Genomic DNA, 23,004 nt, shown 5'->3' on the forward strand with positions numbered 1-23,004 from the left:
TAAATCAAATAATTTTTAGTAATAATTATGTATATATCTTAATATTTCTAAACACCCAATACAACGGCTATCAGTCTATGAAAAATAGGAAATATAAGATACAATATAAACTCTTAGCAGTCTCCCCACTCTCCAGAACCTTGATTTTGAGGCCTCCCCAATAGGATGCAGTGGGGCCTTTAAATGGTCCTCCAGACAAGATGGCAGCTGGAACTCCTTCAGCAAAAGGGCCGCAGGGAGCAAGTGAGAGATAGTGCAGTCGGTTGTAGTGTTTAGGAAAAGTGTAGGAGTGTAGAGGTTCAGAGGTTTAGAAGTTTAGTAGAAGTTTTTCAGAAGTTTTAAAAGATTGAGAAGTAGTATTAGAAGATCTTTAAGTTTTTCAGATGGGATAGATTTCAGTTTCTTCAGATTCTCCTTTTGTCGATTGATTTTTCTTTAGCTTTTCTTTTTCCTTAGCATCCCCTTATGTGAGGTGCATGGATTTTTTATACTATCTAATCCTTTGTTTTAAAGGACCCTCCCAACAGGCTTGTTGATTGGCCGGTCGGGAAGTGTGTATACATATGATATGTCTCACCTGTCCACTGGGGGGCAGTCAGGGATCACAAAACAATTTGAGTATTAATGATGACTCATGCTTTGATTGGAACCAAGATAACTTTAGGTATTAAATATATATGTCTTATCCAAATGTAGTTAATTTCACTACTAATTCTTGGATAAGAACCATAGAAAGATATATGTTCATTCAGTTCCTTGATATTTCAACTGTTTGAAACATTTGATTTCTGAAGGAAATATACAACTGATACCAATTCACAAACATCTTACTCTCCATCATTTCATACTTAATTGAGTGGTATGCAATCCCCAACTCTGCTGAATATATTTTTGTGTGTGGAAACATACCCTTTATAAGATCCCATTGAGATCCCCCACACTTTCCTTGGTATTTTAATCGACCCAGATTTTACCTTGGCTGGAAATATAGTTCATGGGAATGTGACAGAGAACCTTATCCATTGTTGATTATTTAAAGTACATAGACTGGCCTGTAGTTAAACCTTAATTCAATAGCCTATTGTGACAGTCCATAAAGTTTCCTCTGGGAATTCACACTTTCAAGGTTTTGGTGTAATCTCTCAGACCTTCAGTTTTGTCTCATCATTGTTGTTTTGGTCAGGTGTGATGACTTACCTGTGGAAGTCCACATACTAATGTTTGATTTTCTAATTAACTTTCCTGCCATTGAAATATCTTTCAGGTCTTTGACTAATCCACATCAGATCCCCCATTGTTTTTCTCGGGGACTTTGTTTGATCACCTGTAGGCATTTCAATAGTGCTGTGTGTTTCATTGTCTTCCAACAAGTTTCTCCCACTCACTGGTTTTTGTCATCTACTAGAAGGTCACTTGAATTCCAACCAAGAAATGTTAACCCCTCACAGACAGCTGGGCTTCTTCCTTTTGGAATAAAATCATTTTTTAATAAATAGTCCCCCAAAAGTCACTACAAGTTGCTGGCATGTGATTGGCTGATTAGCTATTTTTGTTACCAAGCAATTGAACAGGTGGATCTAATAAAGTGGCCGGGGAGTGTATTTCTATGTTGTATATAAAAAAACCTATGATCAAAGAGAAGGAGGGCTCCCTTTATCGGAAGGAATTTTGGTCGGAAGGAAAGATGAACCTCACATAAAAGTTAGATAAGTGTTATGGGCTATATACGTTGTAGGATTCCTACACCATTTACGGTATACACACATATGGCTTTCCTCAAGAACATTCTCAAGCAGTATCTTTAATAACATATCTTCCTTGCTATTTCTTGTGGGATCAAACTTTTGAAAGCTTCATAAATAAAATAGAAAGCTAGCCGTACTATGGAAATGGACATGACAGGTGCTGCTTATTATATCTGCACAGAACCAGGAACATCTAATAAAACAGGTACCCCATAATCGTACATTATTATTATTATTCTTATACAGAATTTACAGTATATGGCGCCAACAGTTTGTTCAGCGCTTTGCAATATAAAGGGAGACAATGCAGCAATGATACAGTTCAATACAAGAGGGTTAAGAAGGCCATATTTAATAGCATCTTTGTTGTATCTCTTAGCCTGATGAAGGCATCATCATTATAATGAAGATATTCGCTTTGTGTAGAAGCAGTGGTTTTTCTGTAGATGTCTGACACATCCCCTTCTAAAGCTGGCCATAAATGGATTGAAATTCAGCCGTTCAGCAGGGACCGGACTTTCAGTTTAAATTGAGGAACATAAATGTGCAAATAAGTGTCATGGCGCTCCTGCAGTATGGAGGACTCCATGTAATAAACCATCACAGAGCACCATGTTTGAGTCTCTTGTGTCCTTCCCTGGGTGTTGGCATTTGAAGGGCACACTAGGTCTGAGATGTCCTGCTCACCACTTGTCCCCTGACCAGCTCACAGAACATTTCATACATCCCATGGTTATTGTAAAGTAAAAGCTCAGGAACACAGAGGACTCCCTATAGCATGCAAGATTCACAAGCAGGGGCGGACTGACCATTTGGAAACTCGGGCACTGCCCGAGGGCCCGGGGTCAGTAGGGGGCCCCATGAGATGCCCCTGGTACCTTTTTCATAGGCTTTTTCGAGTTTGAGCAAGGATACAGGGGCCCCCCTATTGCCCGAGGGCCCCTTGAGTTGTCAGTCCGCCCCTGTCCACAAGTGCCGCTATCACTGTCCATACTGTAAGAGTGTCAGTTGCTGTCAACAGCACATGTCCACAGATGAGGGGATCCATCCTACACTGCCTGTATAGTCCCAGCAGGGATCCACATCACTTATCCCTGGTACTGGAAGCAGTGGCTGAGAGAAAGTGGATGGAATGAAGGAAGAATGTAAGTTGTAGGCGCAAAAATGGCCAAGATTTCATAGAACTTTTATTATTATTATTAACCACTTGCCCTCCAGAGGATTCCCCCCCCCCCCCCCCTTCCTGACCAGGCCATTTTTTGTGATACGGCACTTTAACTGTTAAACAGTTAAACTGTTTAATTTAACTGACAATTGTGCTGTCATGCAACACTGCACGCAAATTAAATGTATGTCCTTTTTTCCCCACAAATAGAGCTTTCTTTTGCTGGTATTTGATCGCCTCTGAGTTTTTTATTTTTTGCACTATAAACAAAAAAAGACAGACAATTTTGAGAAAAAATATATATATTTCTGGCTCTTTGCAATTAAACATGTCCACTAAAAAAATTTTAAAAATCAAATTTCGTCATAGATTTAGGAGAAAATGTATTCTGCTCTGTGTCTTTGCTAAGAAAAATCCCGGTACGTGTAAATTAATTGGTTTATGTGAAAGTTATAGAGTCTACAAATGGTGGTATACTGGAATTTTTTCTTATACTGGTAATGGCAGCGATCAGCAACCTATAGCGTGATTGTGGAACTGCAGCGGGCATTCTGACACTGGAGCGGAACTGACTGGGTGTCACTGACATCTCCAGTGACACTAATACAGTGATCAGTGCTAATAAAAAGCACTGACAATAGGCAGGAAGGGGTTAACATCTGGGGCGATCAAAGGGTTAATTGTGTGATGTTTTACTATTGTGTATGTGTGTGCTGGAGCTGACAGGGGAGAGATCTGTATTGTTTACATATACAGTCAGTGATACTCTGCAATCGCCTTTTTTCAGGCGGATCCATTAGGGACCTCTATTCTTCTCTATGGAGCGGTGCATGTAACTGGACATGTGTCTGTTTACACATGAAAACATCCAATCCGATTCTGCAGAGACGGATGGGGATCTGTTCCCTTTCCTTCCATCAGATTGGATGGCAGTCGGATGGAAATGGCCAGGTGGTCCAATTCCATTGAACTGCCCATACATAAAGTACAGAGAGCTGTGTCTGCTCTGCAGCAGTGGAGCGGACACGGACCTGTCATCCGCTTGCTCAGTGGGAATCAGCAGAGAGATCTCCCGCTGAGCAAACAGATCCACTAACAGGTCCACCCCGTGTGAAAGGGGTCTAAAGGATACTGGAATCTGCTTTTAATGAGAAACCAAATAAATATCAATCCAAAGAGTGAAAAATAACTAAAATCAGAATGTATAAGTTTAAAATGCTGAAATGTTACCTTCTGCAGCAGGTTGTGGTAAACATTTATTGATCTCCATAACAGGTAAGAACAATATCTGATAATTTGACTGTTTTTCCTGCTGACTAAATAAAAAGAGATTGCTGTACATTTCTCCTATGCTGGGATGACGTTCCAATATCCGGATCTTCTCCTGATCACTGCTGTCCTCCACATCATCCATTACTATGATCACATGATCCTTCCCTGTAGACACACAAAGTATTCATAATAAGAATTACATTCTCCCTCCTGTATATACAGATCATCACCATCATCATCACCATCATCATCACCATCACCACCACCATTTATTAGTCACATTTTTCTTAAAGATACAATTGTCATTTGTTTCCTCCCATTTCTGGTGATGTTAATGGGGCATCTATGGTAGCAGAGCACTTTCCCCACAGGAGCCGCTTAGTAGATTGCATGGAGTTCTCTCCCCAGTAGTTGCCTCGCAGCCAGGCACACGGTCACAGTCACTCTTTGGCTCAATGAACAGTCCAGGAGTGTTCTTTTTTGGTGTTTTTACTTTAGGGTAACTTGGATAGAGTTAGGGAATTGAGTGGGATACTCCAATACTATGAGCCTGTAGAAAGTTGAGGAGAATGATCTTCCTCCCGTGAATAGTCCAAGCAAAGTCCTTTCATTAGGAATCAAATAGACTGAGCTCTTCAGGATACTGGACACTATGTTCCCTTTACACACACAGCTGACTCTAATACACGAGGGATGGCAGCAGCCCACGGTCTCTAGGTTCTCTCTTTCCTGTCCTTGGAAAATGGTTTACCTTTTCTAGTATCCTCCAGACACATCCACCCTGTGATACCAGACTAGATCCTCAGGAGATAGCCCCTCAGTCAGCTCTCTGCAGCTTCCAACCAAACAAGCCTCCAATTAGCCCACCAAAGGTCTTAGCACCCAAGCTACCATCTGGCTGACCCTGATTACAATGAGCCAAACTAAATTTGCCTGACAACAAATCGCAGCTCCACTGGATACAGTGAGCCAGAACTAAATTTACCTAATCCTAACACCTACCTAGGAGGGTGCTACAGTAACATTCCAAGTGTCTGTAGTCACAATAACGTCATTGGGAGGCACAATGAGGTAGTTTTAGAATTAATTTGCATATTGTACTTCTTTCCTAATTTTCCAGTGATGGGGATCTAGTATTTTCCAATTTATCTCTTTTTTACTGTCATGTGATCTGTAGGGAGCAGTGGACTGCAGTCATCCTTTATATTTTTGTAAGGTTTCCCCAAACACAGATTGTTATTCTTCCTTCTGCCAGAGACTGTTGTCTATGAATAGAGGGTTATCAGTCGGGGGAATGAATTATTTGACAACCCAACCAATCACCTAGTAAGGTGTGCTGGGTAGGTGATAAATATTTGACAGACTTCTTGCTATAACCAGAATCGCTGTTACTGGATTATGCAGAGTCTGAAATGTATTATTGCTAAATTGCCTGATTGCAGTTCCTTTTTGCTGTCACAGGATGGAGTGTCTATGGACACTAAGCTGCTTATTCTCAAATACAGAACACAAAATTATGGGATATGTAGTCTGAGCCATGAGCTGATAAAGAAACAACAAAGAGGAGGAGCCTGGACGAGTGGGTGTCACGGTCCACCCCACACGCCACGCCCACAGCGACTAGCTAACCGAGGCGTGCAAGTGCGGCCCTGACTTGGGGTAAGAGGGAATAAAGGGGACTTAACTTTGAATATATAAAACCGTATATAAAACCAGCCGTGATGTACTTCCACAGCCCACACTACCTTTTGGCCACCACCCGAGGGAGACTCCACTCCAATCCAGATGGTCAGATACAAATCTTATATACAATCTGGTGCACTGATTAGAGTTGAGAAGCAGCTTAACAATACACACACCCTTCTAGGATTCCTCCAGCTATCCTACAAGCCAGAACCCCGGTGTTAATCACTCTTCCACTGTCCACACACCCCCCTACACAAAACACACCACAAAAGGTAGAAAAAAAAAAGGGGGGGAGCACTGGAAAGGGATAAAGTATAGGAGGTGGTGACTTGCGGAGTTTGCGTCATCGTCAGTACAATAGGTCATAAGTGGATGAGCCTGTAAACTAAACTATAACCAGTGTAGAGCAATTGGGTGTAGAGCACTGAAGGGAAATCGTTGCTATCCATTCCATTAAGGGTAAAGGAATATAACCAGCGGTAGGGCTAAGGTAAGTCAGATAGTTTGGCCCATGAGGGATCGATATGTAGGAGTGGTTTGAAAATGGGCCCAGCAGGCCCATACATGGGAGAATTTAGTCGGTTTATCAAGTGCTGTCGCAATCAGTGCAACTAATATTTTAGCTTTTATGAGAGATTAAACATACCCCTTTTGATGTATGGATATACCTTTAGCTCCCTGCTGTCATGAAGCCCGAATGTCTGGAGCGACTTCTTTAAACTGGTTTCACCAGAAGGTGACAACCTTATTAACACAAAAGGTGTCACATCCCAGATGCCAGGCTTTTCAGCCTAATTGATGCCTCTGTGTCTGAGTACCTCTGAATGAATATACATTCTTAATGACAATGGAATGTCCCTACAGAATATACATCCTTAATGACAATGGAATGTCCCTGCAGAATATACATCCTTAATGACAATGGAATGTCCCTACAGTTACAATTACATATTGCTACTGATCACATCTTATCTACTCAAATCTGTACATTTATGTCACATGCACATTACATCATATCACATGTACGTTACAGTTGGGAATTAATAGAAAAGCCTGGCAAAGACTGGAGGCAGTTGAGAGACTGCCACCAGCCAGTGTAGAAGGTAGTGACCTGTTAAAGAAAGAGAGAGGTTAGTGACTGTTACTATGTCACCAGCGGGCCTGCATGTTCTGAAGAGCCACTTGCTAGCTGCAAATTGCTGTACAGAGATCAAGTTAGTGACTGCTACTGTCTGCTACTGCCAGGTTTCACCCAGAGGCCGGTTTTCCTTGTCATTGGGGAGCCAGAGTGCACCCCCCAGACTGGCTGACTAACAATACTGCTGCGCAAGACTGCTCCAGAGACGTGGAAAGACAGCCATTGTACCACCAGGTTCACCATTCATTGGATCCACAGAAGAGGCTTCCAGGAATCAACACCACTCCAGAGGAGAGCCTCCAATGGTAAAATTGCTGCAACAGAATAAGGGAGGCTGGTGAGCAGGTCATAGACCCATTGTTGTCTTGTTTGTTGACTTTGTGCATAGCCTTTGGTAAGAGCTATTATCATTTTCCCTTTTACAGACAGATAGCCCTGCTTGGCCAAAAACCTCACAGGCTAAGTTCACCTTATTTTTCCCTAAATTCTAGCTCCCCTATGTACTGATATACCATTATTGTGCCTCTGTTACAGAAAAGAAAAGCTTTCTCTGTCTTCTGGGACAGTCCTTACCTCCAATCTCCAATATAAGGCTCTTTGATTACTTTCTGCCCTGTCCTGAATCTGGTATTTAGGACATGAAAACCAGTAAAAGGAAGTAGTTCACCAGCTGACCTCAGACTTACACCCGGCACCTGTCCCCCTCCCAGGGGATTGCTTTCACCCACCTCTGTGCTTACACACAATCAATATCAGTCTACATTCACCAGCCACTTTAGCAGGTACACCTTGCTAGTATCAGGTTAGACCCCCTTTTGTCTTCAGAACTGCCTTCATTCTTCATGGCATAGATTCAACAAGGTGTTGGAAACATTCCTCAGAGATTTTGGTCCATATTGACATTATTATTATTAGTATTATTATTACACAGGATTTATATAGCACCAACAGTTTGCGCAGCGCTTTACAAAATGAAGGTAGACATTACAGTTACAATACAATTTGGTACAAGAGGAAACAGAGGGCCCGGCTCGTTAGAGCTTACAATCTAAGAGGAAGGGCTGAGTGATGCAAAAGGTAATAGCTGTGGGGGGATGGGCTGATGGAGGAAATAAAAGGCAGTTTACTAGGTAGAAGCAGGATAGGCTTCTTTAAAGAGAAAGGTTTTCAGGGATCGTCTAAAGGTGGATATATTAGGAGATAGCTGGACCGATTGGGGTAGGGAGTTCCATAGGATGGAAGAGGCTTGGGAGAAGTCCTGGAGGTGAGCATGGGAGGAGGTTACACAGGAACTAGAAAGCAGAAGGTCTTGGGAGGATAGAAGAGAGCGGTTTGGTTGATATTTTAAGACCAGTTTGGTGATGCAACTGGGGGCAGAGTTGTGGATGGCTTTGTAAGTTGTTGTTAGCATTTTTAATTTTATTCGTTGGGTGAGTGGAAGCCAGTGGAGGTATTGGCAGAGAGGGGTGGAGGACACAGAATGGAGGCCAGTGGAGGGAGTGGCAGAGAGGGCTGGAGGACACAGAATGGAGGCCAGTGGAGGGAGTGGCAGAGGGGGGTGGAGGACACAGAATGGAGACCAGTGGAGGGAGTGGCAGAGAGGGGTGGAGGACACTGAATGGAGGCCAGTGGAAGGATTGGCAGAGAGGGGTGGAGGACACTGAATGGTTGATAAGGTGGATGAGCCTGGCAGCAGTATTCATGATGGACTGCAAGGGGGATAGCCTATGTAAAGGTAAGCCAATGAAGAGGGAGTTGCAGTAGTTGAGGCGAGAGATAACCAAGGAGCTTTGTGGTGTCATTGGTTAAAAAGGGGCATATTCTGGAGATGTTGCTTTACATTGTAAGCTCCAGGAGCCGGGCCCTCACATTCCTTCTGTACTGAAATGTATTGTAATTGTACTGTCTCTCTTATACTGTAAAGCGCTGCGCAAACTGTTGGCGCTATATAAATCCTGTATAATAATAATAATGTTGCGGTCATGATAGCATCATGCAGTTGCTGCAGATTTGTCGGCTGCACATCCATGATGCAAATCTCCCGCTCCACCACATCCCAAAGGTGCTCTATTGGATGGAGATCTGGTGACTGTGGAGGCCATTGGAGTGCAGTGATATCATTGTCATGTTCAAGAAACCATTCTCTGTAAACCCTGGAGATGGTTGTGTCTGAAAATCCCAGCAGATAATCCGTCTTTTAAATACTCAGACCAACCCATCTGGCACCAAAAACCATGCCACGTTCAAAGGCACTTACAGTAAATCCCCTCTCATCCCCATTCCAATGCTTGGCTTGAGCTTCAGCGAGTCATCTTCACCACGTCTAGATGCCTAAATGCCATGTGATTGGCTGATTAGCAATTGTGTTACCAAGAAGTTGAACAGGTGTACCAAATAAAGTGGCTGCTGAGTGTATATCACATATCTCCCAACTTTTGAACATCAGAATGAGGGACACTTGAGGGAGGAAGTGACCTGTAGTGCACGTAGCACGCTGCAGAAAAATGTGCGTGTGGCCAAACTCTTACCAAACTCTTCCTTGTATCTTGTATCCTTGTAAAATATGCTTTGATTGCCTTGTCTGAGCCTACTTTAAAGAAAAAATTCAATAAAATAGTCAGAGACTGCATAGCAACCAACAGCTGTTGAGACAATGAACACTTTGGTGAGAAGCATGTAATGTATAATAAAGTATATAAGGTGCAGGGGTGTGTAAGGCAGAGCACAGGGGTTGGGGATGTCCAATGCACAGAGTGCTAGAGTCAGTGTTGGATTTAGGATACATGACACACAGAGCACAGTCCAGGAGTACATAATGCACTGAATGCAGAGAACAGGCTTATTATGCATAGAATGCAGGGGTCAGGAGTATATAATGTACATAATGCAGGGGTCAGGAGTATGTAATGTACATAATGCAGGGGTCAGGAATGTGTAATGCATATTAAGAGTCAGGAGTACAATCAAAAAGACTACAGGAGTCAGGGGTGTGTAACACATGGTGTAGGGGTAGGGAGATTGCAAAATCCCCCCCCCCCCATAAGTAATATTGTCCCCCCACTTTACCCTTTCAAAAAATATTCCACTCCCTCCCCTCAAAAACAAAAAAAAAAAAAATACAGAACTAATTTGCACTCTCCCCCTCAGTACAAATCATCTCCTCCTCCCAGAACAGATCCTCATATGCAAACCCCCCATCCCCCAGCATAAATATTCTTCCTCCTTTCACACCCTCCCCAAATCCCCAGTCCCAGCACAATTCCCTCTTCTTTCCTATTCTAGCACTTATTCCCAAACTCCTCAGTTCCCCCCTCACAGCACAAATCCTCCTTCTCCCCAGTACCCTTCTCAGAATAAGTCCCCTTACACCCCCCAAATCCTCCCTCACAGCACAACCCTCCATTCCAGTACAAATCTTCTCTGACCCAATTCCCCCTCTCCAAATCCCCCCAGCGCAAATGCTCTTTCCCCCAAGACCCCCTTCTCAGCACAAGAAATCTACCAAATTTCTTCTCCCAGCAAAAATTCTCTCCCGGCTTCAAGTTCCTCCCTCCAAAATCCTTCTTCTAGCACAGATCCTCCTCCTCCCAGTGTAAATCCTTTCCACAATTCTAGCACGAATGATCTCCCCAAACCCCTCTTTCAAGCACAAATCTTGTTCCATCCCCCAAATCCCTCCTCCCAGCACAAATACCCCACCCTCAAATCCCCTCCCAGCACAAATCCTCTCCCTACTTCCAGAACAAAGACACCCCACCCCTTGATTCCAGTACAAATCCTTCTTCCCCCTCATCCCCAAATTTCCCCCAAATCCCCCATGCCAGCACCTGTCCTCTCCCCAGTTCTATCAAAAATCCTTCCACTCATATTCCCCCTCCCAGTACAAACCCTAAAAACACAAATCCTCTCTCCCTCTAATATAGATCAATACTTCCCAACTGACCCAGTTTTGGTGGGACCTTCCAGGATATGAAAAAAATCCCCCAAATCCGGACCAAGGACCCGTTCACACCAGGACAGGTTGCAGGAAACCCACATTCCATGCTCATTTACATTCAAAGCTCACTGCAATTGCGATCTGCAGCGGGCGTCAATGTTAACTCAACAACACCCCAAATGCTGGTCACAAACACAGTGTGTTTGGCTGTTCCAGATTGCGTGGTGCAGTAATACCATGTGATCTGATTGCTGTGAATTTTTTAAAGTAATGCATGCATTCAAATGAATGGGCCCCCCCAGCACAAGTCCTCTCCCCTGTATTTACTACAAGACCTTAGATCAGTGCAGCTGAGGCAGAGCGGTGTTCCTCCTCCTCACCCCTCTCCTCGTGTCTATGTACAGGAGAACATCACAGACAAGGAGGAGTAGGTGGATTCAGCCGCTCTGCGCTGTGTATGTGTGAGAGGTAGATGGCGCTGAGAGACGCTGGCCGCCATACAGAGATATACTTATGGTGTGTGGGACCCCACATGCTCCGCACAAGCCACGGGGCCGGTGTCACTGGTGCCCGAACTAGAGTGCTCCTACCGGGCAAGTCACTGGAGCCAAGTGCCAGGACTAAGCCTTGATTCCCCAGGACCCCGGGACTTACATCAAATCCTGGGACAGTCCTGGGGAATCTGGGATGGTTGGGAGGTACGATATCATTATCTGTTCTCACTAAATACCAGCCGATGTGGAGCAGAGCTTTAGTATTGAAAACATGCCAAACAGACACTTTACCATGTGAAAAAACGAGCGACAAACACAGCAAAACTCATCATAAAAACCGTGCAAACCGCAACACACCAAAATGTCCCAGGAGGTACTTTGCCACTATGCATATTGTGGAAAAAATGAGCCAAAATCAACGCGCTCTCACTACGCTACGTGTGTATCAGACCCGAAAGTGAAATTGGTGCGTTTACACAAGAACAATGAGGCTCCATTCACATCTGTGTGTTTCCAAACGCAATCTGCACAGAAAATACACGCTTTGCCGCACATTTTGGAAATGCACTGGAAACGCGCATCGCACTTTCAGCATAATTAAATGGTAATGGCACCCCAAGCATGGGTAGCAGGCATGCGTCTACCGCGCAACAAACGCGCTGCAAGTGCACCAAAAAGTGTAGGAAAAATGAGCCATGATCCACTTAAAAAAAAGTTCTGAAGCTTCTTTGGGGCGTTTGTTGTGTGAATGGGCTTCCTTATGCGTGACAAGCGGAAACACTCCAAAATGTCCAAAAACAAGTGTGCAGGGTTGTGAGTTCCCACAATGCGGTGTTGTGAACAGGACCTGACATTTGGGGGTCTCCGTTCACTCCTCCCTATGTACTTGTATCAAGGTGGCAAAACACTGTGCAGCCTGATTGTACAATCTCTGTACCATTTCCTTTGGATTTACCAAAACTATGGAATAGGAGGATTCACCTGAACAATCCATGTCATTGGTATCATATCTGGCAGGTCCTTGCACTACATAGCTGATGGTGGATCTAAAGGAGATTGTATAATCATATTGTACAGATAGCGGGGGAAATAAAACCAGAAGTAGTGTAGTGATGAGGGAGCTGTGGTCCACACTGATAATACACGACTATTTTGTGCATTATTGTTTGTATGGCTCCAATCACACTGCACCCGCATGAAAAATGTGCAGGACCCTTTTTATGGGTCTGTACTAGAATCGGATCGCATGGGTATTCACACTTATGTGATCCGATTCTGCACATCGCACCGCATTTTGCGGACCGCTTTCAGGGTATTGTTAACTTAACATGCACACCAGCAGCGGTTCCCATGAACAGGGAGGGATTCTGTTGTGCTGCGGAATTCGCACTGAAAACGCTGCAAATTCCGCACCGCATCAGTGTGGGCTTAAAGTCCCAAGCTTTTAGAGGAGTGATAGTCTCCAGTTTCTTGTGAATGTAATGTGGGGGACGTGGTGCTATCATCTCTATTTAGACTCTGATCACTTGTATAATCTCATCTCTGTACTGTAGAGCAGAGGTGGTAACTCCAGTCACAAATAAAATGTACACATAGGGTGCGGTCAGTCACTAGCATGAACACAGCAGTTTTTGTTTTTCTGAGTCTTATGAATCCATATATCATGACTAAAGATCCAAGATTTGTGTCTCACATTCCACTCAATAGGGACTCAGCCCGGGTTCACACTGATGCGGTGCGGAATTTGCAGCGTTTTCTGTGCAAATTCCGCATTGCATCAGAATCGCACCCCGTTCATGCGAACCACTGCGGGTGTGTAACACCCCGAAAGCGGTGTGCAAAACACGGTGCGATGTGCAGAATCGGATCACATATGTGTGAATACCCATGCAATCCGATTCTAGTGCAGATCAAAAAAAGGGTCCTTCACATTTTTGGTGCGAGTGTGGTGCGATTAGAGCCATACAAAATGTACGACTCCGATTGCACCGCACACAAATTGCATGTGATTTGCACGTGAATGCGGTGCGGTTCCTGTGTGAATCACATGCGATATGCCGCACCGCACATATGTGAACCCAGGATCATTGTGCAGGTGCAGTTAACACTGGTGATATTTTCAATAGTCTGTAAATCCTGGATGATGCCATGGTTTAGGTATGTAAGCAGCTATGGAGGGGGATCAGCACAGTTCAGCTTGGGGGTGATGGGTGGGAATGTGGATTTGCTAAAAGTTGTCATAAAGCTGCATCTGCCATTTGAAACCAATGCATTAACAGTGCTTTGGAAACCAACTTTACTTTTTTTTCTCCAAAAATTGGGTCCACTAAGTTAGAAGGAAAACACAGCTCTGGCTGCAATACGAACCTTCAATCTGGAGCTGCCCCTCACTGTGCCCCTCCTTCATCACAGGAGTATAATTAGGTTTCTCCCAATTGTGCTCCTGTGACGTCACCCTGTTACAGGAAGTGCCTGACAAGCACCTCCATGGCAGGATCATCAGGGATTATTGGAATGAAAGCTGCAGATTTAGAAATATTGAAAACAACTTTTGAAATGACATTAACATGTTACACCTATATGAGATGTTACTGGTTGGGTTGCATCAATGTAAAGTGGCAGTAAACTCTTCTTTAGTACTTTTACCTGCAGGTGAGATTATAATAAAGCTTCCCTGTAGGTAAAATGAATATTTCCTAAACCTGAACCTTTTAGGAGATATTCGCTCTTTTGGGAGCCGACGCATGTGCTCTGAAGGAACGACATACCCGTGCCATTCCTTCAGAGCACTGTGCTGTGGCCAGGGACTCCCACGTGCATGCTCAGGAGTGACGTCATTGTGGCTCGGCCTGTCAGACGGCCGGAGCTCATGAACCCAGAAGGAAGACGTGATGATGGAATCCCTGTCAGCGGTGACAGCGCGCCACTGGAGGGCTTCCTTTCAAGGTAAGTCCTTCATAATGTGCTAGTATGTGATGCCTTTACCTTGCAGGGGATTTTGTTCCCTGGATGCGGTTTCCTTCGGCTTTAATAAATACGAATAATATAATGTCTCTTACCAAGATGCTCCTGTATCAGCTGAACATCTGCAGCATCTGTCTCATTGATTTGTCCTCTCTTGGTGAAGTACAAGATACTGAAGGTGCACCTCTCAGTGTTGATTGGGTCATCGGTGATTTCAAAATGTTTGACATCTGATACATGATCCTTGAAATTATGTGAATGAAGCAGATCTGTTATCCAGGAATAATCATCATTCGTTGATCTGGAGAAGATTGCATGTCTGCCCTTAAATAAAATGAAACAATAAACATATAAATATTTCCATGCATCAAAGCTATTGGTACTGCCGATAGGAGAGCTCTAGTTCTGACTCAGCAGGGGGCGTGTCAGACCTCAGCAGAGAGACCACTGCGTCCAACCAGAAATCAAAGGTCCCTCTCTGTTGCATTCTGCAGGGGACAGGGGACAGGTTTTTCTACTCAGGCTGGGGTTGCCATCTGTCCAGGATTCACCCTCACAGTCCGGGTTTTGAATCATGTGTCTGGGTTTCAGTCCACCAGATTATACCAATGGTGGGCGTGGCTTATAGGTAAAGGGTTAAATAGAGTCTGAACCTACTATATTATACACAGCAGACATATAACAGATTCCTCGTACCCACAAATGATACTTGAATTACTGTGCTGCAAGTAAGGCTCTCACAGACACACATACACCTCAGGACAAATAATCGTCTTTTAATTTAAATGTTCCATTACATTTGCTTCTTTTACAAACATAATATAGACATAAAGCTGGATTCTTCCCTAGATACGGGACAGACTAAAACATTTAATGTGAAAATGGCTTAATGTAGCTTAACGTGTAATAAACTGACTAAATCTTAATCAATTGACTTGAAACTTTGCACAGCCCAAGTTCTCAGCGTTCCAAACATGTCCTAGAAGTTTCATAGATTTCTGCCTTCCACAAAAAAGGGGGACATTAAGCTTGTTTTTTGGGGATCTTAATGTAGCTTAACGTACAAAAAAGAGCTTAGATGTTGACCAATCTTCCCCAAACTTCACACAGTAGAAGACTCTAATCTATTGCAACATATTCAGAAAATTTCAGATCATTTGGTAAATCACACCAAAAGTTATTCACATTAAGCTATATTTTACAGTGCTAAAACATTTAATGTGAACAACTTAATGTAAAAAGAGCTTAACGTACCATAATGTGCCTAAACCTCAATCAATTGACTTGAAACTTCTCAACTTCCCAAACATGTCCTAGAAGTTTCATGGGTTTTGATTTCCCACAAAGCAAGTGAGTGACAATAAACTTGTGTAGCCCCTACCACATTGTGTAGTGGCCGTAGCGTGGGACAGCCAATGGGGGAATATTATGAGTGTGCGTTTGTAGCTCACCAGCCAATCACTGGGAATTTCTTGGCTTGTGGAAGTGCATTCTTCCAAGTTCCAAATACCAGTCAATATTGGCACAAAACCTTCTGGCTTCTGCTAGAAAGCTGAACAGGAAGAGGAACTTCATCTTTCAGCATGACAATGACCCAAAGCATAAATCCAAATCAACAAATGAATGGCTTCACCAGAAGATGATGATTAAAGTTTTAGAATGGCCCAGCCAGAGCCCAGACCTGAATCTGATTGATAATCTGTGTGGTGATCTGAAGAGGGCTGTGCACAGGAGATGCCTACGCAATCTGACAGAGTTGAGGAGTTTTTGCAAGGAAGAGTGGGCAAATATTGCAAAGTCAAGATGTGTCATGCTGATAGACTCATATCCAAAAAGACAGAGTGATGTAATAACATGAAAAGGTGCTTCAACAAAGTATTAGTTTAAGGGTGTGCACACTTATGCAACCATATTATTTTAGTTTTTTATTTTTACTTCCCTCCACCAAAAAGATTTCAATATGTTTTTCAACTGAGTTGTACAGTTTATAGGTCACATTTATTAATTAATTTATTAATTAATTTTTCTGAAATTATTTTTCTTTGTTTCATTTTCTTACATCACAGAAACCTGACTTTTTAAATAGTGGTATGTCGACTTTTTATATCCACTGTATATATTCATGAGAATTGCTATGTGCTCAATCTTAGTACAGTCTACCTCCAGGCTTGGCCTGGGGAGGTAATGCTTATGTGCGGGAAAAGGTTTGACTAGGACTCAATCCTAGAAGGGGCCTCACATGCTGATTGAGGAGGAGAATGAGAGAAACTGGATGTCTACTGGAGGTACCTGGTACTAGAATGGACCTAAGGGGCAAGTCTGTCTGACCTATTGAAGATCACATGACTATCCATATTTAGCTGTTCCTCTAATAACCAGTGCCGGCTTGTGCTCCTATTGATTCTGCACTGTGAAATACTGAAAGGGTCTGGTGAGTCTGGAGTTCTTTTCTAAAAAGTTTTTACATGAATGTTCTAAACCCTATGTCCTGTCTCCCAGTTATGAAGTTCCCCAATAAAGAATTCAAAGATGTACTTAAACTGACTGGTGCCTAACTTTTCTTTGATCGCACATCCCTTCACTGGTCTATCATCTGCACGAAAACAAAATGTCAGCCTTCCCTGCCTTTGAGGGTCCACGCTACCCCTCTGGGGATCAGGGGGGTGTTGTACTTTCTTTTAGGGGAACTAATTGTGGCTTAAAATACAAAAGAGAGCTTGGATGTTATCCAATTTCCTCAAAATGTATACAATAGAAGACTCTATCTATGCCAACATATTATAAAAATCTCAGGTTGTTTGGTAATTATCTCCTGCCTTCCCTGAATATGTAATCCATATTCTTGTTATCTGAGTAGTTGTTCTGAAATATCCTGGGTATTTTTAAATCAAACCCTTAATTCCCATTGGTTTCCTTCTAGTTAGACCGATCACTGCTATGCCTCCTATTCCCACAGACACCAGTCTTCGTACATCCCATCTGTAGTTCTGTTCTCCAGCAAGCTGGAATGTATTTCCATCCCTGCTTGTTGCAGTGGGCGGACCAGGATACACAGACCGCCGGTCTGTACCGCCCATGGAGGTGGTGTCCTAGGAATGACAGCCCCCCTGGGCTGCTCTGAAGGCTGCATCCAAGGGAGTCTGTAACCCATGCTGCCTGCACATTGGGGTAGCATAACAGCTGGCTCAGAATCCTCTGTTTGCTGTACCATCCGTAGACCAGCTTTCGGAAGATCAGCTTTCCAGTTCTGGCAGCTGCTGCCCAATGTCCCCCAGTGAGATCACTGGTTGCTAGGACCGCCTGGTATCTAGCAACCAGTGATGTATATGCAAAGCCACAGAATTCACAGCCAGGAGGCTCCAACTTTATTCTACTGAGCTGCTCCACCTCCTCCATTGTCTGCCCTGCTTACCATGACTATGGAAGAGTCTGAGAGCTGTGATTATGGGAGCCAGGAAGAGAGAGACAGAGGATGGCATTTTGTGCTGGAGGAACAAGAGAGTGAAATTAGAGATGGGTGGGGGGGGGGGGGGGCAGAGCAAACAGCTGGAGAACGCAGCTGAACATCCTACACTGGCAGACCTGCAATATCCTCCATGAAAATTCTGCCTCCACTGCTGTTCTGCACCAACAGCCCTTCTCTGCCTTTACTGACAACTGAGAGTACGGGAAAGGCTGACAGGCTTTAGTGGTCACTTTGCTTCATCTCCTTGTGCTGTGAGCTGAGCAATTGGAGCCAGTCAAGCCTTGATATGTAGTGGCATTGAGAGTCTCGTCCACCCCCTTCTTTCTCTCTCCCTCTCTGAATAACTTTTGGCATGTTTTATGAAACAACCTGAAATTTTCACAATTTGTTGGTACATGTAGAGCAGGCTTCACTAAATGGCGGAATGCGGTCTGTACACAGACCAAGTGATAGTTCAGTCCGGACCTCAGCCGCACCACCCAGCAGCCTGAGCGGACGCCTGTCCTCCCATCACTGCAGATGTTAAGGATTACTGTCCTGCAGAGGGTGGGAGAAATGGCAAGGTGGATGGGGACCTGAACCCCCCCATGCACCCGCCTACCGCAGCGGAAGGAATGGAAGGTCTACAGGGGGAGCTGTGAGGGGTGAGATCTGATATGAGTGGCTGTGAGAGAGGGGAATTGTAATACTTGGGGAGCTGTGATGTGATAGGGAGAATCTGTGATATGGGGGCTGTGATATGGGGGCTGTGATGTGGGGGCTGTGATGTGATATAGGGGGCTGTGATGTGAGAATGGGGAGCTGTGATATAAGGGGCTGTGATGAGAATGGGGGGGTGCTGTAATATAAAGGTTTGTGAGAGGGGGGCAATAATGTGAGAGGGAGAAGCTGTGGTATGGGGGTTGTGATGTGAGAAGGGGGAGCTGTGATGCGGGAGGGGGAGCTGTGCTATGCCGGGCTGTGATATGAGAAGGGGGAGCTTTAATACAAGATGTGGAGCTGTGATATGGCGGGCTGTGATGTAAGATGGGGGAGCTGTATTATGGGCGGCTGTGATGTGAAAGGGGGGCTGTGATATGAAGGGTTTGTGATGTGAGGAGGAGGGCTGTGATGTCAAGAGGGGGTGAGCTGTGATGTGGGGGGTTGTGATTGCAAAGGCGACTGTGATGTGAGGGAGGGGTCTATGATTGCGAGGGGGATGTGATGTAAGTGTGGCTGTAATGTTGGGGGCTCTGATGTGAAAGGGAGTTGTGATATATAGAGGGGTGTGATTGGAAAAGGGGGACTGAGGACATTAATTGAAAAGGGGCTGTGACGTTAAAGACCTGAGTCATAGAAGAAAAATGAGATTCGGACCTCTGCAGAAAAAAAGTATTAAAAACTGGACCTCCATGAATTTTTATTCAGTACCCGTGATGTAGATTCTTGTATTTTGTGAAGTTTGGGGGAAATTGGTAAACATCTAAGCTCTTTTGTGTACGTTAAGCCACATTAAGCTCCCCAAAAAACAAGCTTAATGTCCCCCATTTTCTTTGTGGAAGGCAGAAATCTATGAAACTTCTAGGACATGTTTGGGACATTGAGAACTTGGGCTGTGCTAAGTGTCAAGTCAATTGATTGAGATTTCGGCACATTATGGTACGTTAAGCTATTTTTACATTAAGCTCTTCACATGAAATGTTTTAGCACTGTAAAATATAGCTTAATGTGATGTCTTTTGGAGTGATTTACCAAATGATCTAAACTTTTTAGAATATGTTGCCATAGATAGAGTCTTCTATTGTGTGAAGTTTGGGGGGAGATTGGTAAACATCTAAGCTCTTTTTTGTACGTTAAGCTACATTAGGATCCCCAAAAAACAAGCTTAATGTCCCCCATTTTCTTTGTGGAAGGCTGACATCTATGAAACTTCTAGGGCATGTTTGGAACGCTGAGAACTTGAGCTGTGCAAAGTTTCAAGTCAATTGGTTGAGAGTTAGGCAGTTTATTACACATTAAGCTACATTAAGCCATTTTCACATTAAATGTTTTAGTCTGTCCCGTATAAGATGTGCGTTCACCTCCAGATTAGCCTGTAACAGGCTAATAATGCTTTTTGTCCACTCAATGGGACTGATGTTTGTTGCACCATATGAAGAGTGGTGGGTCCCTCTCAGGCTGCTTCCCGTCTCCTATTCCTGCTGGGATCTCCCTCTTATACTGCTTATCTCCTGCAACTGGTACTTTAATAAAGCAATGTTTTTTAAAAAAGATAAAGCACTATTTTTGGCAATTTTCTTTCCACTGAGGGCACTTGCCAAGGAAAGGAAAGCAGGAGATAAGCAGTATAAGAGGGAGATCCCAGCAGGAATAGGAGACGGGAATCAGCCTGAGAAGGACTCACCACTCTTCATACGGTGCAACAAACATCAGTCCCATTGACTGGACAAAAAGCGTTATTAGCCTGTTACAGGCTAATCTGGAGGTGAACGCACATCTTATACTCACTAAGGAAGTCACCTGGAATTATTGATTTGATTTGAATCACTGGGAAAAGTCACATATTTTTTTCATTGAAGACTGATTAATTTTTATATATTTTTTATATTATATTTTGTTTTTGTATGATGAGCACGGGATGAAATTTTGATTTCACATGATTTTCTGTTTTTCACAAGTTTATTAATATTGATTTTTTTTTAATATATTTATTGGAAATATGTATTGATTTAATATTCAAAGAAGGAGCGCAACATATTGTTTTTATGTTTTTGAATTATTTGCACATTTAAAGAGGATGTGTTGTATGTTTGCAATCTTGTAATAGCAGTGAGTGGCTCGCAAGTTACATCTTTGTTTTTAGTCGAGAATGGTAACTGTCAGAGGGGCATGTCAGTGGTTCAGCTTTGGGAACCATCGGTAGGAAGAGACCCCCAGAGGTCTGGGAATGGGAAGACGGAGGCAGTTATGGCCTGGCCTACTCCCCAGGCCAAAAAGCAGGTTTTGTCAGTCTTGGATGCAGCTGGCTACGGTAAGACGCCTGGGTGCTACTATCATGGCTCAGCTGGACCCGTGACTGACCTAGCAGACAGGAAACTGACGGAACTGGTGTCCTGGATGCTAACAGGTAAAAAGGACTGTTCATCTCGGATGAAGGTACCTGTGGACCCATCCGGGCAGTGAGCTCCCGAATTCTACTGTCCGGTTCCAGTACCCACAGACGCCACTACCTTTGGGTCAGATGTAGTCCTGGTCCAGAGGAAAGAGATGGGAGAGGGAAATCTCATTATCTACCTCGACAAAAAGCTACATCTCAATATGTTAGCAGATGACACCCCTAGACAGAAGTGTTTTGTGGACAGGTGGGCACCCCGACAGTTGCCACAATATCCAGATAGTCACAGCCGACTGGGGTTCACCCGTGACAACTCACTTGGTCGGCACAACAGTGTTGCTGGGGAGAACAGCACCCTTCTCAGAAGGAACCTGGTTCTCCCACAGTGCAGTGGTACCAGATCACCCCACGGTGAACGTCTGGGTAGAATGGGTCTATGCACTGGTCAGGCAAACCCATGGCAGACATAGGTTGCATCAGGAGGGAAATTGCAGTTCCCTCCCATGCAACCACCTGAGGATGAGGGTGTAGCAATGATGCACACAGAGATGGACGCGGTCATCCATTTTGCTCCAAACCTCTGCATTTTGGTATCTCTCCAAAACAAATCAGTCTCCCTCCTCCGATTTCCCCCCTCACTCAAGAATGCGATTAGTGCATGTTACTGAGTTCAAGGAGCCTGAGCTCCCTGCCTATACAACCCTCTGCCCAAATAAGGCAATTGACTTTCTGTTGTAAGAAGACACCAGCTGATTTTGGTAGAAAGGCTGTTATGCTTTGTGTGTCTGAGAGAATAGAAGATCTTCCTGCGTTTAACATCACTAGCAGAGGGAGATAAAACGCATCCTTGCGCTCATAAGACTGGAAGCTGCTTAAGCCAAGGCGTTTTGGCAAGTACTTATATACCTAAACTTCTTTCTGTTATCTGTTTGCTGTGCTGTGGTTCTTTGTGTATATATATATATACAGTTATGTTCAAAATACTAGCATTCAGACGTCACTAACCGGATCATTCACTGTTTTTGGTGGAAATGATATTTCTACATGGCAAATAATTTCCTAGCAGGTGTAGTAGAGTCATAGAAATCCAACAGACCCAACAGTCATGACATGCATGCTGCTGATTCTGTGTCATTGAATCACTCATTGAAAGGGGCGTGTTCAAAATAATAGCTGTGTGGAGTTCTATTAGTGAGGTCATTGATTCTTTGAAAAACAGATGGCAATTATTGCCCTTATTTAAGGAAGGAAGGCAGCAAATGTTGTACATGCTGGTTACAGTGCATTTCTCTATGAAATTCTGAGGAAAATGGGTCGTTCCAGACATTGTTCAGAAGAACAGCGAACCTTCTTTAAAAAGTTGATTGGAAAGGGGAAAACATATAAAGAAGTGCAGAAAATGATCGGCTGCTCAGCTAAAATGATCGCAAAAAATGGCAACCAAAACCTGAAAGATGTGGAAGAAAGCAAAAAACTACCATTCAAATGGATAAAAGAATAGCCAAAATGGCGCGGACTCAGCCAACAATCAGCTCCAGGAAGATGAAAGAAGGTGTGACGTTCCCTGTGAGGACTGTTACAATTAGAAGACGCCTATGTGAAGCCAAGCTATCTGCAAGAAGTCCCCGCAAAGTCCCACTGTTGAAAAAAAGACGTGCTGAAGAGTTTACAATTTGCCAAAGAGCACATTGACTGGCCTAAAGAGAAATGGCGCAACATTTTGTGGACTGATGAAAGTAAGATTGTTCTTTTTGGGTCTAGTGGCCGGAGACAGTTTGTCAGACGACCCCCAAACACTGAATTCAAGCCACAGTACACTGTGAAGACCGTGAAGCATGGTGGTGCAAGCATCATGATATGGGGATGTTTCTCATACTACGGTGTTGGGCCTATTTATCGCATACCAGGGATCATGGATCAGTTTGAATACATCAGAATACTTGAAGAGGTCATGCTGCCTTATGCTGAAGAGGAAATGCCCTTGAAATGGGTGTTCCAACAAGACAACGACCCCAAACACACCAGTAAACGTGCAACATCTTG

The 23,004-nt window shown here is 43.8% G+C and overlaps 1 long non-coding RNA gene across 1 annotated transcript; it reads right to left on the reverse strand.

The window, feature by feature from the left end:
* Positions 1-4,115: 4,115 nt before the first annotated feature.
* Positions 4,116-14,728, reverse strand: LOC149459581 (uncharacterized). Its single transcript, XR_016313260.1, has 2 exons — positions 14,497-14,728; positions 4,116-4,347 (listed from the first exon to the last, which is right to left on the reverse strand). It is a non-coding gene; the product is annotated as an uncharacterized LOC149459581 (long non-coding RNA).
* Positions 14,729-23,004: the final 8,276 nt, after the last annotated feature.

Source organism: Staurois parvus, unplaced genomic scaffold (assembly GCF_062004578.1).
Source record: "Staurois parvus isolate SC_StPar_1 unplaced genomic scaffold, SC_StPar_1.0 ptg000254l, whole genome shotgun sequence".
Lineage (NCBI taxonomy): Eukaryota > Metazoa > Chordata > Amphibia > Anura > Ranidae > Staurois > Staurois parvus.